Source organism: Nipponia nippon, unplaced genomic scaffold (assembly GCF_047370975.1).
Source record: "Nipponia nippon isolate SJK-2023a ecotype South Korea unplaced genomic scaffold, ASM4737097v1 scaffold_1, whole genome shotgun sequence".
NCBI classification, from domain to species: Eukaryota; Metazoa; Chordata; class Aves; order Pelecaniformes; family Threskiornithidae; genus Nipponia; species Nipponia nippon.
In genome coordinates this window covers 136344642-136364624 of record NW_028262290.1, presented here as the reverse complement: position 1 = coordinate 136364624, position 19983 = coordinate 136344642, and the positions used below count along the sequence as shown (strand labels likewise).

Here is a 19983-nt window from a genome sequence, read left to right as displayed (position 1 = left end):
TGTTATGGTGAAAAGACATTCTTGTACCTAAGAGATGACCAGTTATTTGTATTAGAGTCTGTACATTTTGTAAGTATAAAGCAATTCTTCTCAAGTGCTAAATCATGTTGCACGTAACTCTCAGGAAAACTTTAAAATGTTGATGGCAGGTTGGAAATGGAATGCTTGACTCATAGTTCTGTGCTGAAAGCAAATAAGCAAACAAAAAAACCCCCACAGTTCCCAACCCATGTTGATAGACTATGCTAAAAACCAGAAAATGTAGCGAATACACTGTAGATATTTAGGTTTTTGGAGGGAGAGGGGCAATACTTAAATCTATTGTGCTTCTTAAGTCTATTTTTTGTCTTAAATGACTTAAACGTTTTGTTTTATAGATTTCTTAGGTCTAAATGAAGGAAACATCCTTTTGCCTCTCTTCCTTCGAGTCAACTGAGGTATGTATGCAGGATTTACATCTCCAGCATTTCTGTAACATCATACTGGGGATCATGTCCTTGCTCTCATGGACGCTTGCAGCCACTGGGTGGAGAACTTGTCTAACAAACTATCTCATTATGACAGAGTGAAAATCAATCCAACAGTACTTTGCTGGCTGGGCAAACTTGTCTAATACAGGTCATATATTAGGCTTTTCTTTTTCAGTGGTCAACGTGGTTCAATTTCCAGCTAGGACATAATTTGCACAATAACCTGAAGTTGAAATTAATACTAAGAAACAAGCTGTACTGGGCTTAAGAAAAATCCATTAAGCTGTCTGCATTAGAGGAAGAAGCTGACCAATGGAGTTGAAGCACATTTGTTATACTGTAAGAAGAAAGTTTCAGACAAATATCACAGGAACCAGGATGACACTCCAATAAGGTAACTTTAGGTTTAATCTTAACTGCAAATAAGAATATTATTATTATGATTTATTTGTAGTACTATCTTGTCTAAAAGACTCAAATGAGATCAGAGAACCACTATGCTAAACACTGTGCACATGTATCCAGTAGAAGACTGTACCTTCCCAGTGGAGCTTATGTTTTAAGTAGATAAAAGTAAGACTTGTCTGAAAGAGTGAAGAACAAAGCAGAGTGGTCCAAAATCACAGAGATCGTCATTGACAAAGCTAAGGACAGAATCCAGGTTTCTGATTTTCGCTTTTGTTGTCTTATTACATCATGGCCTCCATGATACTATGGCTTAAATGTGTCGTTTTGTTAAATGCTGTTTCAAAACAGAGCAGGCACATCAGAATTTGAAGTCATCCTAAATAAAGATTTTGAATGGTAACAAAATAAGTAGGTAAAGATAGTTAAAGAAGTTAGGCTTCCCAGAAATAGTTCAGGAGGGGAAAAATATTTTTTCTTTTTTTCTTTTTCTGGAGAAAGACACATTTAGCTAAAACTGAAAGAAGCAAATTTCCAGCTCCCACCCTTTCAGTAGCAAGGGGGATATACGATGGTATCCAGAGGAAAATTTGTTACTGCCAGTGAGCTATAAAACAGAAGTCATCTCTACCCAGGAAAAAGAAAATGCTTTTCTTTCATGAAATCAAACTGCTTCTCCTGTGTGTATTCTGCAAAAAGATTAAAATTCAAGGGAAACATTTTCATCAATTTATTGAGTGGAGTGATATAATATCTGATACAATACAGAGGCTTTTGTGAAACAGAGCAGTCCTTAGGGTTCCAGTGGATCCTGCTAAGAACTAGATAACTTGCAAATTACTGCTTTTTCTTTTTAACTAGGGGTGATACAATAGCTCTCTGGATGTTATACTTCTAATGATCTCCTTTATATCAAGTCAGAATATTTCTATCACAAAAATCTTCATTGCAAAAAATGTGCCATATCATTGAACAGACTAAATTATTAATACTGGATGTTCTTATTTATATACTTGTCGTTGATTTAGAAAGATGGAAATTATTCTGCAACAGATTGCATCAGCTTTACTCCTGTTAAACAGTAACTTCTGCTGCAAATCATCTCGGTGGTCAACAAGAGCAAAGTACTACGGAAAAAATTATGTACCTGGCAATATTAGTAGCAAAAAAATTTGAATGGAGTTTGAAGAGCCACAAATCCCATCATTCATTGTGGGTAATACGAACTGGCCTTCTGTGGGTGCCTGTGCCATATGTCTTGGCTTCCTTATATGTGTGTTTGCTTTATAAATTGCATTATGCAATTAACCATTTACTTGCTAGCCATCTAGCTGCTCAGAGATTCCATTGGTAATGATTATTCAAACAACAAGTTTGTGTAAGTAGCAAATTGGCTGAATAGTCAAACCGTTTTTGTGTCTGAACAAACCAACAAAAAATCATAATTGGTTCAGATCAAATGAAAGTGTCTCTGTTCTTCCTCATTCAAATCAGAAACTGAATTATTTCAGGTTGTGTTAATGATGATATTTGCATTAGGACATCCAAAGAGAAAAACATAGTTACAGATATGCTATATGACTGATGGAAATAATGTTGTCCTTTTACCTAATAATCCAGGGAGATTCTGATAATTTTCCCAAAAGCTGGACATCCAAGTTCCTCCTCTTTCTGAGGGAAGTAGATACCCTGGGTGTCATGCTGTAAGCCCTGATTTTATGTGGCATTCTCTCATATAAGAGATGTTGAAGTTCTCATATCAATAATTAAATATTCATTGACCCTAGAACAAAAAAGTGTATATTTTTAGTGCCCAGTGACCAGAATACCCATCTAAGCCTTAGGAAAGCTGTGCTCCATTCACTGGCCTCTGAAATGGAACAATTCAGGAAAACTTCTGATATGGCATTTAGAGCTCTGTCCTGCACCAAGTGGATTTAACTTTGGAGTTTCTTCAAGAAAGGAGTTTGCTGAAAACAGTCAACAGATGAGGGCTGCCTTGGAGAAGCAAGATAGAGAAAATTCTCTTCCCACTGTCATGCTGATATATCCCTTCAGAGTTTAAGGGATGCAGTTACACAGAAGTCCCGTCTGCTAAAAGGCAGAAAGAGCAGTCATAAACTTTCATTACAGAACAATAAAAGAGAATAGGTCTGGATTCAGTGGTAGCTGTGTGACTAATACCTGTTACGTATTCTACCGCATCCTTTTAACAGTACCTCACTAACAGAACAAAAGTTGACTTTCCCAGGTTTTCCTTGCTGAACTCACGGTAGCATGCCCTGCCTGTCACGCACAGCCATGTTTTAATGCAGCTCCTCCAGTTTTGTCCAGTTTGGAGGGAGGACACTGGAGCCTAGGATGTCACCTATATATGTCAGTTTGTTCTGCATAGTGTGAATCATTAAAACATGTAAACATAAAAGAAGAGGATAGATATTATCCAAAGCACAGAGAAGAGTTTTAAACTCTACATTTAAGCAGCTATTTTCTGGATGTACAGCACTCTTTAAGTTTCCTGACATAAACTAGTAAGGAGTAAGGGGAAGGGAGGCTTTTGCTTTTGATCCTCTGAAAGGAATTTTGGAAGAATTTACATTTTTCTGTTGACTATGAGGAAGAGCCTCAAGCTTAGTGTTCAAAGCTGGACAGTAAGAAGGCTTCCCGTATTTGTAAGTACTCACACGTGACTTAGGTGCTGAACTAAAGTTAATGACAAGATGCCTATGGCCCCTTTGAAATCTATATATTTGTTATTAGCTCCACCTGGGACAGAGATTCTTTCTAGCTTGTACATTGGGCTGTGCAGAAGAAAGAAATGTAATGAACTTCTGGCTTTCTGTGCATGTTCAAACACACTCCCCTTTTCCCCCCTGATGTATAGTTGTCATAGTGTAAACATTCTGCTAAATATTTCCTCCACCTGCTTCAAAGAATTAAAGAATCATCTCTTAACAGGAAAAATAAATGCACCAAATGTCACAATGCCTCAGGGGGATCGAAAATGCTAAAACAAATGCTGTAACATTCTATTTTTGATCCAAAAGTAAACAAATGAAATGATGTGTGTACGTGTGTATACACATAGATTCACTCTATTGGTCATGTAATCCATCACTGAGGCTATTGGTTAAGGCAGAAATTACAGTTCCAACATATTTTCCAAACATTTAAACCTTTCTCGTAAAATTATTTTGGGCTGAAAAATGTCTCCTGCTCATTCTCAAGCCAGGTCTCGGAAGTGAATTTTCTTGGAAGGTTTCATAAAAAAATATGTTCAGGGGTTTTATTTTCACGTAATAACTTTGAAATACATTAGCTGACATTTTCCAGATGCAGTTTTGTGCTCAGCAGCTCAAAAGAAGCCCTTATTCAAGAGATGGACTAGATGGCAAAAAATGAAGAAAAATTTTTACCTTTAACCCTTCTGATTGCTATATGGGAAAAACAGTCATTTGGTTCTGATAGAAACACTCCCATTTTATGAGGCATCAATCTGCTAGTTTTTATTGTCTCCTTCTGATAGGGCTAAATTCTGAATGAAAGTGTAGATCAGTACTTTCTAGTGAAGTTAAATATATACTTTTCTTTGCAGGAAATGAGGTCTAGGTTTTGCCTTTCACTGGTGCAATCCTTAGGAGGTGGTTCAAAGAGGAAAAAGGAAAGAAATGCCTCACTGTTTTCCATTCAGAGCTTCCAGGAAGTGATGTTTTGAATTAGAGATGAAACAGGAGGGTTGCAGACAGATCAGGCTCCAGATCACGTGTGTGGATGTCTGAGGAATTCAGATTGATATTTAGAGATTTAGTAATCTTCTGGAGGCCAAAAAATGAGGGCTAGCTCTTAGGAGTCCCCAGAACCATGTGCATAAAAGATATTTATTACTATAGTTTGTCATAGTCAACCTTCTCATTTATTAGATGTGTATGTTGCTTTTGCAGTATTACACTGTGAGCTGTTTAGAGAGGAGCCTGTGTATGTTCTTACTGCTTCCTCAGCACCCACTTTTTTTGTCCAGGCTGTGCACTATTAGCTAGTCCTGGGATAGAAAGAAATAACCCATAACAAACCCTGTGTGGACATCTCAATCTAATCACATTATGAAGGAACTTACCAGTTATTTGGCTTGGAGGCTTCGATTCAGTTCTAGCTCCACTGTGATTTTGTCAGGCAGCTTAGGATGTACTTGAATTAGCTTTACAGGAGTTAATGCAAGCACTTGAAGCATCTTGTGTCCTTTCTTCTCCTAAGGACACATTGACCTGCACCAGCTTCCATACTGCTGCAGCTACACTGCTGTTCATGGTACCAATGTGATAGAAAAAGCTAGCTCAGGCAATGCTATGCTCCACTGCAGTCTGCATCCTAGACATGTATTGCCTGCTTCTAAAATAAGGGTAAGAAGAACAGCAGAGGGTTTGTGAGGATAAATATATGAATGATTATGAAATCCACGGTTATGCTGAGCCATAAGCCTGCCTAAACAGAATAGAAGGAGATGCAGTCCTGCAGAACGGGAGTGTACGATATTGTTGATGCAGTGGCCTTCCTTTTTGATGCTGCTTCTGGCTAAGAGCATTTAAGCTGCTGACATTTCAATCAATAACCAGTTATCCCTTTTCGGAATGGAGATCATTCAATAATGGAAATGACAATGAAAAAGCTAAGGTGGACTCATCTGGCAAACTGAAAGCATTCTTGTCAGTGGTATTAGCAGAGATTTTGGAACTCTTTCCTCAGTCTTCAGAGTTTCTGCTCCTGTTCTCAAAAGGCAGCTAGCCTTTTCCTGGGTGCTCTGCTTAAATGCTGACAGGACTTTTTAGCTGCCAGGCTTGATCATCTTATCTGTTCAGAGCACTTTATCAATCTGTCTGATTTGCATGAAGAAGGTAAATAAATTAAAGCCTCGTAACACGTAAACTTCTCTACCAAAGAGTGTGTGTCTGATGCTATATACTGGACTCCGACACCTAATGATTTTCAATCTGTTTGCTTTAGAATGAAAGTAAGAAAAGGAAAAATAACCACTGGATTGAAAAGTGTTCAGTTGAAAGATCATGTACCCCCAGCATCATCTGGTAAACTCCCACTGAAATCAGTGGGAGACCTCTGGCTTCATGGAGATTGTACAGAGTCCATATGTATCACATAGTCATTCCTGTACTTAGAGTTTGAGTTAAAGCTAGGGCCATAGTAATTTCTAAAAGGGCAGGAAGGAACTGTTGATATTGCAAACGAGTGCAAATATTTGTTGCAACTGAAGGCCTCTTTCCGGTGAAGTTAGTTAGAAAGGGGAGCAGAACAATGTAATGGAGTTTCATTGTGAACTTCAGTGGATGCAGTATCAGGTTGCAGAAGCAGTTAAAGTACTTTTTCCGGGTATTGTTGGATCAGCATCAGATTTTTAATGCAGAATGTTAAAGAGGATGGAAAAACTTAAGTATCTTGATGTTTTAGGATGCATTACTACATGTACTTTAGCCTCTTCCTCACAGGTTTGGCTCATTTTTCTGAAGTTTTAAATAGCTAAAAAATGGCTTTCCTGTGTTGCCCTGCTGTTCTATTCTATTCTGTTCTTTCTTTCTGGCATGTATGATATAGTGTAATGACATCACATCCATTAAATCTGTCTCTCTTGCTTTCAGAAACTTGTTTAAGGTTAACTGAGGCACAGGGGTTCTATTTCATGTATTTGGTGCTACTTAAACTGCAGAGCTCTAATTCATAATGCCTTTAAAACAATGAAAGAATAACCAGTAAATGGGTCACTGAAGTTGATACAAGGCTTCTGCACTAACAATACTCTATATGTTATATATGATTGAAGCACTTTTCATTTCCTGAACTCTTCATATTGCCAGGGAATACAATCCATACTTTGTTCTCTTAACATAACTTTGCTGTTTTAATAAAGGCTGCTGATTCGGCAATAAGTGAATTAAATTTAATATTAATACCCATGTTAACTACCTGAGAAATGACACCTACAGTACTTCTCATCATTAATCTTTTCTTAAGCAGATGATGAACTGGGGTGAACATTACATAGATATGTATATATATACATACATGCATGTACACATATATCCACATTATCCCAAAAAATATAACAATACGAGAAGACTGATTAAGTGTAATGCTGCCATAAAACTACTGCATATAACTTATTACATTTCTCCATATCTCCATTTATGGATGTAAAGTGGACTAGCCAAAACTTGAAAATTACAACATTGTCCAGCTGAAAGTTCCACAGAGAACAAACCAGCTCTTAAATAACATATTTTAAAATAGGCTATTATACATACTAAAACTAATTCTGAAATGTCAATTGGAGATCATACCATTTATGAGCTTCAGACAGGTAATTATACTGTGTAAGCCATGAGACTGAGATGATTCCTTTTCAAGCTGTTGTCTAGGATTTGTTGTATTCAAGCATTAGACATGATACTCCCCCAGCCCAAAGCCAGATATGTTCCAGATATGATTAATTTTTCTCTTGCATGAAAGAAAAAGAGGCTGTCCTTGAATACTGAGGTAGTAACTCTTGACATCTGGAGATGCTATGTTCTTACCTTTGGCAGCAGAACTTCCTCGCGGTCCCGCAATCTAGATGAAATGCACCCAAATTGTTAAGATGTTCCAACATCCAACAGCTGAAAGTGTCCATGACGGACCAACAAAATAAGGCATGATGCTTACACAGCCAATAGCTATGTTACATAAAGCCAAGAACAGGTTAAATAATGGCCTCCTATGCGATCACACCACAGCCAGAGTTACCTTTCCTCTCACTCCAGCCTATCGCATCCCAATCAACACTAGATGTCAAGCCTTTAGAAAGAGGAGCCTGCAAGTAACTTGTGGGTGTTGTGTGTGTGTGTGTGTGTGCGTGTATTTGCATGTCATGACTGGAAAGAAAAAGCCGATATGTCACACTAGAGTATCCTCTCCACATGAGGAAGGTCTTTCTTGCAGTGTCAGTGACAGACTCCGTCCTTGGAGGTTTTCAAGACCTCCTTGGATAAAAACCCCAAGCAACCTAGTCTGAACTCATAGCTGAGCCTGCTTTGAGCAGGAGGTTGGATAAGAGACCTCCTGAGCTCTCCCTCTTTCAACAACCTCAGTCCTGTGATCCTAAAGCTATAGCTGAATACCTACAGAGTGTCACCAGGAATTACTGTGCTGTACTGGAGAATGTATTTGTTTCTTTGTAATGTTGCTTTTTTGTTTTGTTGGGATTTGGGGGGTGGGGTGGGATTTGGTTGGTTGGTTGATTTAATTTTTGTTCTTTTTTTTTCCCAAGAAAGTAGATTTCTACCAAAAGCTTACACAATAACTTTTATTTTCACCTGACTTTTCATCACAATTGCAGAATCATTCACTTAAAATTCTTCTCTTACTGAAAAGTAGCCCTAAAAATTTTTTTATTTAATAAAGATCCATTAATGTCCTGCCTTTTTTCCTTCATGTTTTAACCCTGATTTTATTTTTCTTCTTTTTGTCTCCATTTTGCTGGTTAAACAAAAATAATAGCCTGCACAGTGGGAATAAAATTGAAATTGAAAATAATTTCTATTTAAAAAGGTTTTAAAATCCTCCAAATTCGTAGGAAAAACATAATTTAATGAAAAATGTACAAGTTATTGTTGTGGTTTTTTTGTTCCCAGTCAGCTTTTTTCTTCAGAAATGGGCATGAATCATGGTAAGTTTTTTAATAGTAGTAATCAGAAGGCTTTGCAACTGAAACCAGTCAAATTATGGCTTCTAAATGTAGACTTTTTTTGTTAAATGTTTAGTAGAGCCATTCAGGGAAACATAATGTTGTTTTATGCTAACTAGCACAGATTGAAAGTATTTTTCAGTCTCGATGTTGAGTTGTCTAAGAACCTTTGTTTATATTGTATCATATTTATGCAAGAAAATGAACTTCATTTTAAAGCTGGTATCTTTGAAATAGAGGATAATTTGCACTGCATGGATTCTGTCTGCAATATCAGTGAAGTTTGCAAAGAAAACTAGTGGTAAAAACAGTAATGTTCAAACAGCCATATCTCTATTCTATACTGATATAACTCTATGGATTAGAGGTGTGACAGTTTACCTAAACATTATACCAGTGTAAGTCTTAATAACTCTTAGTGGAATTATATCTGTTAACTCTCTAAACCAAGTGACCATTATTTTTTTTCAGAAATGGTAAATATCGCTTACGTCACTGGGGAGTGCTTGCTGCCTTTGCCTTTTCTGCTAAAAATTAGGACATAAGCATCACATTCAAGAAGTTCGTCTGAAAATTCTGTAAAAGTCTTTCTCTGGGCCAGTTCCAGAGAGGTTGAGTTCCTCCCAGTCCTAGTGAATGGGATTTTCTCTGTGGTTCTTGAAACAGGCCATAGTTTGAAGACAAGCTTATGAAGGGATTGCCTGATCTAGTGTGACATTGAGTGTGTTTGAAGGATAAATCACTTTTCTCAAGGAACATAAAATCTACCAACTTAGGAATGGTTATGTGATATATAATTGTGGGCTTTTGTGCTTTGGGGTACAATGCACATGTATCAATATCAGGTTCACATCTGCCCATCCATATTGACAATGTCATATAACTTTGTCCCATGACTTAAAGGCAGAGTTTGTCATTTAAGGAGTAGAATCTAAGAGAAGTTTAAAGGTCATGCACTTCACGGGTGCATGACTACATCACTGATTATTTTCATTATTTTACAGAAAGGATTTATTGTTTTCACAGAACTTTCTTGCCCATAATACTAGAGTGTTCCACAATAGAGAGTGGTTTTTCTTGTGTTTTTCACACATTCTCAATGGATTTAACTACAGTAGTATATTAAATAGAGATGAGATACAGGCTTAGGCAATGGCATCCAGTTGCCCAGAAAGTTTAACTACTATTAGCATGCTCCTTGGCATAGTTTTCAACTGGATTATCTAATACTTTCCCAGACAATTGTCAAGCATGCTTTGGAAGATAGTTTGGACCCAGGACTGTTCCCAGTAAATAGTTCGGACAGGATCCCCTTGCTGTGGGAGAGAAGAGAGTTTAGCTGTATTTTTTTATTAGCTAGTAGGCTCTGTCCCTTAAGTAATTTATTGAAAGTTCATGGCTGAATGAAAATATAAACCCAAGTCTTCTAAGTCTTTGGCGAATGTTCTAGCTGTTGGGTCATCCTTTCTTTTGCCTGTGGTGGCTCTGTACAGGAGGTTTTCTCTGTTTTTACAGGCCTAAATCTACAGTCATTTATTCCTGAAATTAGTCCTTGAGTCTCTGAATAATCATCTCATAGTCAATGTGTATGTAAGGTTCTGCTTGAACAGCACTTAGGGGATTTAATGAATAGACTGTGAAGTCCTTGGGACAGAGTTTTTTTTCTTATTTTTATGTTTTCACTTTATAGGGTTGATTTTCTCACAATTTCAGCTAGTCCCCGAGAATACAGGTGCTCTGTAAGCCTGAAAATACGTTCCTCACTATTCACTCTTACTCTTGAGTACTTCCGATGCAACCAGATTGAAATGTGCCTCTTATATTCTGAGTGGCCTGGCTTCCTAACATTTTTAAAGGGTCATTCACTTCAGTGAGAGTTTGCAACTGAATGAAAAAACCCCTATGTTTGATTTTTACATTCTCACATGCTAAAAGGAGAGTGATATACAAAATTATCTCCTTCTTAGAACTTAAAAATTACCATGCCAAGATTGAATTACAGACATGATGAAGAGCTGCATCTTATCCCTATGAAACATATACATGCTAGCTGATATTAGTATGCTGATATCAAGCCAGGAAGATTTTCAGAAGTCCTCAGCATCTAGATCTGGATAAGTTTCAAGACATGGTTATCTCCACTCTAGTGCTCTGATGAAGTAAACCAGATTTCCAAACGTTTTTAACAGTCAGTATCTCCCCTTCTTAATGGGAGCAGGTGGATGAACACATTTGGAAATCTAGTCCACTGCTGTACTGGAAGGAGACTGGAAGATCGGGTGTTTTCAAACACAGATATATTTGTTAGTACCCTAGAACTGCACAAAGCTATCTAATTATTTGTGTGTACTTCAAACATCTGTGTTGCAGAAAGATTGTGGTGCTCCCAAAAGGCCAGGTATTACTTCCAATGCTAGAGGTGAAAAACAGTGATTCTGTTAGCTATCATCGGTGGTCTCATTTGCCACCAATTACTATTTAACTTCATAAATCTTTAGGGATTTTATGAGTAAAGCTCATGCAGCCTTGAAACTGGGGGTTTTTTAAATCTGATTATTCACAGCTTGCTAATTTGTAATTGGACTTTTACAACTCAAAAACCTCCAGATTTCAGAAAAACTAATTTATTTTTTCTTGGTTTAATTGTGGTATTCACACTCAAAACTGTGGCGTGAGATTGCTTCTAGTGGGTTGTATGCAGTGTTCTGGAACTAATAAAATATATTATTGATTGCTTAATGAAAAGCACCATGTTCACACAGATTTACTGTGGCTGAGGATGGATACAACAGCTACTTCTTATTCTGTTTTGAGGATCACCTGCCATTTTACTTGGGTGTATTACTGCATATCAAGTGTGCTTTTAAATTAAGTTATGGTTGCCTACAGGGCGCTATGTTGGGTGGCTCCATTAAGGTACCCTTATACTTTTCCTTCCATACAGTGCTACCTGTTGCTTTTAATTTAGCTTAAGATCATCAAAATTAATTATGATAGAGGTGTATTAAAAGTTGAAATAGCAAATCAAAGAGTTTTATTAAGTGCTCTTTAGATTTTCTTATGTGTTTAGTGGTTTTAGCTTTTTATTTGCTCATCACTGCCTGATTCATCGTGATTACTATGAGAAGGATTGTTCAAGTAGAACAGAAATGTCTAACTATGGTGGGAGTAACTACGACTCACTTAGTTCCTACCTGGGCTTGATGTCCCTACCAGGGGAAATAAATGCACAACTGTTCCAGCAGTGATGATGGCTACTCGTACTTGCCCTTCCCCTGTTGAGGTGTTTGGTCTGTGCACCTTGGCAGGAAAGGAGTGGCTGTGTATCAGGCATACAAAAATGCTGCTGGTCCTCCTCCATTATCCCAATAGCAAAAATTTGAGGGCATTAGTGGCACGTCCTGACAGCCATCACTGCAGTGTGTTGAGTCTTGTAGTAGGGAATGAGCTCCCACACTACGTGCCGGAGATGACACAGTGTGCCCACTGCACTGAGTGTTTGGGGCAGGATTTATTGGGATTTTTCAGTTCACAGTTGGTACGGCCTGGTAGAGACCTATCCAGTGGTCCCCTTTGGTGGGCCTACTTCTGTACTGGGTTGATTGCTGTCTCAGGGCACAGACCCTGTGAGGTCCCCTAGGCATAAACTCTTGCTGGCATCCTAATATATTCAGTACCTAAATGGACAGTTAATTCTGTGGTTCTCATCCACACCATATAAACCTTTATCCTCCTACTAAAGCAGAGCAAACTTACTCACACAGATGCTTGAGCGTGCTCAGTCCTCTGCATCTGCTGCATCTCTGTCTGTGTCTTACTACCTAGCTGCTCAGGCTGGAGGGACTCAGGGTGGTGGGATGCATCTGCAAGTGGAGAGCAAGATCTGGCATTCATTAGTGACATTGGATGTACAAAGCTTCGCACCTAAGAGATTGTAACATCCATGGCAAATTGCAAAACGTTTACCTAAAGACATCATCTTCAATACAGTCTCAGGCAGACGAGCCATCTACTAAACTCAACCTGGAAAAGGTGCCACATGTGGTTCAGCAAATAACTATCATGTATGCATCTTTCTCATGTTGCAAAGTCATAGATTTTTAAGTGAAAAGACATTATAGCCACCTTTAACCACCTTCAACCTCCTGCATACTACGAGTCAAAGAAAGTCATCCATTAATTTCTTTACTAAACAATGGTTCTTTTGGGGTAAAAGATGACCACAAAAAAAAATCTTACATAAATGATACAATGATAGGTAATTGTAATATCCCTTTTGTTCCAAAAGTTAGTTATCCTCACCATTTCAAATCCTCCCTTTGCTTCTGGTCAAATTTTGTTTAGATTCACTTTGGATTTTGTTATACCTTTTCCTGCCAGATTAAACTCCTACTTGCTATCAGAAATATCTTTTCCATGTAACCAACATTCAAGTTATCTCCAGGTCATTTGACAGAACAACCAAATAGGCTGTGCTTTTTCCGTCTCTCACAATGAGGCATATTTTGAAGACTGCATCATTGTGTCTTTCCAGAATTACTTCCAGTTCCTTGATATCCTTTTAGAATTATAGATATTAATTCTGGACACAGAATTCCAGTAATGGTGCCATTAATGCTGCCTTACCACTTTTATCATGTTCCCTTGCTTGCAAATCAATTAAGGGTCATGTTAGCTCACTGAAGGAAATCAGGTTCAGCTGGTCATCTACTATTATAGTCATTTGTTATCAATCTGGAGGCAGAATCATTGCTCTCAACAATAGCTTTCCTCATCTTACAAATATTCCTTGTTTCTAGATAGAAGACCTTGCAGTTGGCTGCATTAAAACCTATGTTTGGATCTGAACTGACCTCTCCAAGCATTCCAAGTCACTCTGTACAACTGACCTGTTCTGTATTATTTACCATTCCACCAATAGGTCACACCCAGTCCTCTGATTAATTGAAAGTAAAAGGAAATAGATTTTTTCCTATATAAATTAGTTTAATGCATGAGGCCATGACCCAAAGCCCATTAGACTCACTGAAAGAATTTCTATTGAATTCGGGGAGCTTTAGATCGGGTTCTGAGTCAGTTCTGCTATTTTAGAAATTGTCCTGACTCCAGGACTGAGCAGAATACATTATTCACTTTCCTGACAGCTACAGAATTAATTTTGCGTAGTTTGGTCTACTTCCCCCCCAGCAAAGAAAAGCTGAACTGTCCAGACAGTATGGGGTCAAAAGCTAGCTTCAGAGCCCACACTGGAATTAAAAATAACTTTCAGTACCTTAACAAGCTAATAGTCTGTGTATCCAGTTTCTGGAAGTATCCATATGCATGGTCTTAACATGTTCTATATTTTCTTAAAAAATAAATCTGTTTGTTCAATTATTTTCCCTTAATGACACTACTGAAAGGCTTAATTTGATTATCCTGAGTCAAAACTCATGCAGGTTGTGAATTTTGTGGAAAACTACAAAATTTCAGATTTTCATTCAAATGTGGGATGTATTTTTTTAAAACACTGAATATTCTTATTACATATTTTATAATCTTGAAATACTGAGTAATACAAGTTGTCCTTGTTTCAGGTAACTCTGGGAATATAATTAATAATCCTTAATAGATGGAAAGTCTTTTGATAAAGAAAAGAATAAAGATTTTCATTCAACTCAAGTCTTCTGAACGTCAGTTTCCAGTAGGAAGTGGAATGTATTTCATTTGACTCTCTCTTGCCTGTATGAGTTACAAACTAATTTTTTCAATGACTGTTCCTTAGTGTTTTTATGGGTGGCATCTAATGTAGTAAGTCCCTGATCTCAGTTTAGATTAAGGTACCAGTATAATAACTAATAATAATTTTTCAATCGAAAATAAGCTGTTACAGAAATAAAAAGGGGTTACTTTAAGGTGAACATTCTTCAGCATTGGCTTGAAGCCATGTTCAACAGTCAACTACAGAAAGATTTATTGGTCAGATGACTTTCATATGTACAGCACAAATTAAAATCCCAATCTTGGAACTTTGTGTAACAATAAAATCCTGGACCATGTCTACGTCTAGATTGTTGTAGAGGACACCATGAATCCATGTAGATTTAAGAACTATAGCAACCTGCCTCAGGCCACAAGATATCCCCACGGTTTTTCCCCAAAATCGGTAAGTAGGGGATTCAAAAAGCCTTTACCGTGTTCTTTTATTGGTATTAAAGATAGTACCTACAATTTTCTCTCTCCCAGTGGCTAGAGATGAAAATTTATTTGCTAATTGTTGCCTCTGTGCTGTGGCACACAAGGCTGTATCTTTCAATATTAAAGTAGTTCAGTAAGCTAATTACACTGATCCTAAAAGATTCAATGCCTGTAGGCTTTCTTCAGTGCATTGTATATTTATATCAGAAATGAAGCTTGTCTTGTCTGCTTGCTGTGCTGTGCGTGGGTTCTTAACCTCCTGCTAAGATCCTAGCTATTGATTTGGGTTGGCGCTCTCTGTAGGTGCCTGGCATGATGCATGATGCCTTATTTCTCACAAAGCATTAAATACCTGCTTCTGAAAATTGGGACTTTTGCTGGTACTTTAAGATGGACACCAAATGCACATATTTACTGGTTAAATGAGAGTACTGCCTTAATATAGGGACCTAAAATCTGGAAATTGTTGGTGGCATGCAGTAACTTGAGCAATGGCAGAAGATGTTTTGCCCTTTGCTGGAAATTGGGTGGATAGCATCCTGCCATGCAGTTGATAGTTTGTTGCCAGTGGATTTTATCGAAACTTATGTTCTTTCCCTCAAATGGTTTTTAATTTTTTTCTGAAAGAATATTTACATATCAAGGGATGACTAAGTTTTTCAAGTGGTCCTATATAATAAATTCAATATATAGGTATCCCTGCGTGAGATGTTCTGCTATTGCGCTGATAATTTGCAGTTCAGCAGCTGTATTTTTATTTGGACTTTCTCCAAGTGTGCTATGAAGATACAAGGAGGGAGAAAGACTGTGCTTTTCTCTGTGGTTTTTGGTAGCGTTCAGGAGTAAGAAAGGGGAAGTGACAACTGTAGTGACAATATTGGGTGCTGTTCAAAAGTTTCATTGGGCAGTTTCAACAGGTGAAACATCACGGCAGAAATAGCCAGTCAGGCAGTAAAACTGAGGAAGGAAAACCAGGCAGATTGTCAGAAATGTGTTCTTGGCTGAGTGACAGAGACCCACTCTGATAAGCATACAAACATGTACGTAACTCCTTGCATGAGCAGTGTTGCTGAAATGAAGGGACAGAAAGATATTACTACAAATACTTTTTTCAGGCTTTCAGCCTTCAGTCTATGGAATAGTTCAGCTTTTACTGCTCAGCTTTACAAAACATTTCAAAAAGCATTGATATAGCAGAGGCAGGAATATGAGTAATCGAGCAATACAGACTGTTACTGCTCACATTTGTATGACTCATACGATTCAGCCTATGAAAAGTAGGAGAGGCTTTAATGCAAGGAATAATGCAAACATATTTGTTTCGGTTTATTTTTTCCATCAGTAACCTTGAATGACAAAAGATTTCCCCATTCTATTCTATATTTTAAGGAGGAAAAGTAATTTACAGCTCCACCTTCACTGCTCTGCTTAGCGAAGACCAAGGACAAACGCAGAAAATCCTGGAGACTGTTTTGTTGCAGGTTGCAAGTAGCCACTAGGAGGAGCTGACTGCCTTAAAGAGAAGGTACTGGATTGATTTACTAACAATTCCAATAAAAAGTGTTAATAAAATGAGTTCAGTACTAAAAGTAGTGCTAAGCTAAGATAAAGTTGAAGTATTTATATATTATTTACAATGGTTGCATAATAACTTGTGGGATAAATGCTCTGTTTAATACTAATGTACTTCCAGGCAGCAAGGATATCCAAGGGCCTGATTTCAAAACAAAACTCAGAACAGTGTTCTCTTCCAAAAGATAAGATCTGAATCATGTCAGTTCCTTAGAAATAAATGTCCTGTATTTTATGATTTTATGCACCAGTGTGGAGTACAGATAAAATATCTGAGTGAATTAAAAAAAAAGGTCTCAGTTCTGTATATGGTTGAATATCAGCGTGTGTTAAGCCAGGTGGCCTTGTTCATAAGCATGGCTCTTGGACAAAACAGCATCTGTTTTTCTGTAATAGCCTTTTTTGCTGCATTATAATCTCTTTATATATTTAATACCATAAATAAAATAGTGGCATAGAAGAGAACTATAAATAAAACACTGGAATAGAGGGAATATGCCAGAAGTGATCTCTCAACTTGTTTCTTAATATCAGTGCCATAGTTAAAATAAAACTCTATTCAGTGCCATACTAGAAGGGATAAGGGAGCAACTGTTGCATACCTCCCCAGACCAGCAAACACAAATAGTCACACTGGGAAAGTTACAAATGGGATTGCTCTTAGTGATTCCTATCAATTGAGGATTCCTTTTTTTCCTCCTTCACAGGGAACTTATTGTTTATGGAAGATGCGAGTGATGATGCTGACCTCTTATTAAGAGGTGTTTTGAAAAAGGTTGCATATTTCAGCCAGAGATCAAGCACCATGAACGAAGTATGAGGTATTACTCTTCTACCCTAATTTACAAGACTGTGAGTGAAGACTTGTATTTGGCCTATGATTATAATCACTTATATTTGGTCTGGCGAAGTACGCTTCAGGGCAAATGCATCCTGGAAATAATGTCTTTTCTTGTTTAAAAAAGGAAGGAGAAAATTTGATTTAGAAAGGTAAATATGAAATATAAACTTTTTTTCCTTTCTCTAATTTAATGAGCATCTTAAAATAAAAAATATTGCAGCTGCCAAACCATAGCCCAAGAAACTTGGTGAAACAAAGTTTATTTTAGAGATCTGGAAAAAGACAGAAGGAAAGAAGAGAATCCTAGATTCTCTAAAGGCAAATTTCAGTGAGGACAGAGATGATTGCTATGAAAAATGGTCTAAGAATGTTCTTCTTTGGACAGAGGATGGTAATGATAAGGGTAAAAAGGGGCAACATGAGCTGACCATCTCTATTCAACAAAAAGATATTTTTTCCATATGCAAAAGTACACTGCTGGGAGTAGGAATCTTTTCCACACAAATGTAATTCGTATCAGTACGAGAAACCTGTCTCCTGCTTGTTTATAAGCAAGAAAAAAAACCAACAGTAATGACAAAGTTAAAGCATGGTTTCAAAGGAGCCCTTTGCTCTATGAGGAGGGAAGTCGCTGCCGATCGGCAGAATACTGTTTTTAAGCAGGAAAGATCTCTGCTCCCGCTGAGTTCATGCAGAAGGTGATCATCTGCCTGTCACAGTTGCCCCATGACTTCACTGCTGACTTCAGGGTAGACTGAGGAAGGCTGGAAACTGCTGCCTTTCACAGAGGCAAGTTCTCGATTTGTGGGGAAGAAGGAACTCCTGCTATCAGTGAATTCAAAATACCAGGGTAACAAGGGTCTAGGCTTTGCAAAAAGGCAAGTATCTGCATTCAGAACTTGGTGGAAGCTTCTTTGAGGCAGTGTGTTACCTTCAAGGAGAAAAATAACACCCAAAACCCAGATGGGAACTGCCAGCTACTGCTTCATTGGCAGCTCAGCTGAGGTGCTGCCTCTCACAGAACTGTCTCGGTGTGCCTAGACCTTGCCAAATTCAGGCTGGGTCAGCCAAGGGCAAGATTTTGCCACACTGAAGATTTATATATATGGTCTCATAGTTTCTATTAAATAAAGATGTCAGAGGAGCTGGTATGTGGGATACAGTTTCTGTCACTTTGCAGGATCTTTTAACTGTGAAGGTCATTGATTATGACATTTGATCAATCTCATTGATCATGGGGTGCAGTTCCCATATCTACCACTCTGTCACCTGACCTCGTGCAGGGATACAGATTTAAGATACTTAAACGTAGGTCTATGGTGCCATTTTAGCTCTCTCTCCTGTTAGATCTTGTGTTGCATCTGCCATTATTGTGGGGAAGTATTAAAACCCCTAGACTGTCTAAAATGTCACTTAGTCTCCGTGGAGCCTCCCCTGCTAGAATTCCAGTAACTTGCTCTCTTGGACCAACTGGTGAGTTGTTGGCAGGTGAATATCAATGACTCTAGCTGTAGCGGCTGAAATACTTGCCATCTCTGGCTGCCACCATGGCCAATCTGTAGATCAGAAGATAGCTGAGACACCTCAGTCATCCAAGACTAAATGGCTTGGCTAAAATGTCGTTAGCAGCTTGAGTTAAGCAGTGAGGCTTTGCAAGAAGCAACTGAGAGATAGGTGTGCATTGCACTTCACCAGTATGCAACCTCAAGTAGTTGCCTTCAAAACTTCTCTCTGTACCTGGATGGTGTCCTGTTAAAAAGAAGATTGTTTCTTCATTTCTGCACACAATTTTTCTCGCTTGGAGAGCACCTATTTAATGTTATACTGAATGAACTGTAATTCGAACTGGACAAAATAATAGAGAGAAAAGGCTCCATTAGAGAGGGAAACTTGTTCTTTTGGGCTAAATTTGCTGAGCTTCTTAATATGGCTCCACTCCCTGTTGAAAGCGAAGTTCCTTCTCACTAACACAAAAGCCTGAATAAAATCTGAGATTAGTAACTACAACAGAAACATGACAACTCTTCATTCGTCTTTGAGTGAGGTTTAGTGTTTAAAATACAGTTGGCCTAATTTTGCTTGGAAAATCTCTTATTTTTTTTGTCTACATTTTCATGCAAAAGTTTTTCAAAATAAGGCTCTCCCATCCCAGTACAGGGGTCTTTCTTTCCTCTTCCATTTGGAAGAGGAGGGTGCCATGTAACTTGTAACCTTTATGGGAGGGTGCCATGTAACTTGCCAGGCTCCATTCTGCCAAGCTGTTTGGCTTTTATTCCACTATAAGGCAGCTGGGATAAAATCAGGTAATATAATGTGCTAAAGTCCAGTGTCAAATATAGCTTCTGTGACTTCAGTCAAATAAACTGTTTTCACTGTGATAAAGCTTGATTTTGCATCTGTTCATAATTTTATATGAAAAAAATGTTACTTGTAGATATCCATGATTTAAAACATTCTTGGCTTATCAACTTTTACTTGAAATAAAACTTCTAAAGTAAATGTAACCTTTCTTGTGTGAAAGCTGCATATTATAGTTAATGATCCGAATCCTAAATTCTTTGTGGGCCTTACTTAGTTAAAGCTCCTACTGATCTCAGTGGAGGCTGAATTACTGGCTCAACAGTATTAGTAATAGCAATCCTAAACACTGTTTTAAGAAACCAATACAAACTCTCTGAATAAATTCACCATGTGAGCACATAAAGCTGATGGTTTGATGGACTGGGAAGTGCCAACCTTTTCTGCAAACGATCCTTGGTGTCGCAGCCACTACTATATATGAGAAGAGACCT

At 37.9% G+C, this 19983-nt stretch overlaps 1 long non-coding RNA gene across 1 annotated transcript in view; it reads left to right on the top strand.

Annotated features, from left to right (window-relative positions):
* The window catches only part of LOC148057633 (uncharacterized), a 366117-nt gene that overhangs the window by 268553 nt on the left and 77581 nt on the right, over window positions 1–19983 (top strand). Inside the window, exons 10-13 of the long non-coding RNA XR_015708086.1 lie at window positions 378–437; window positions 646–864; window positions 16168–16303; window positions 17058–17171. This is a non-coding gene — a long non-coding RNA (uncharacterized LOC148057633). The remainder of the gene's footprint in view (window positions 1–377; window positions 438–645; window positions 865–16167; window positions 16304–17057; window positions 17172–19983) is intronic.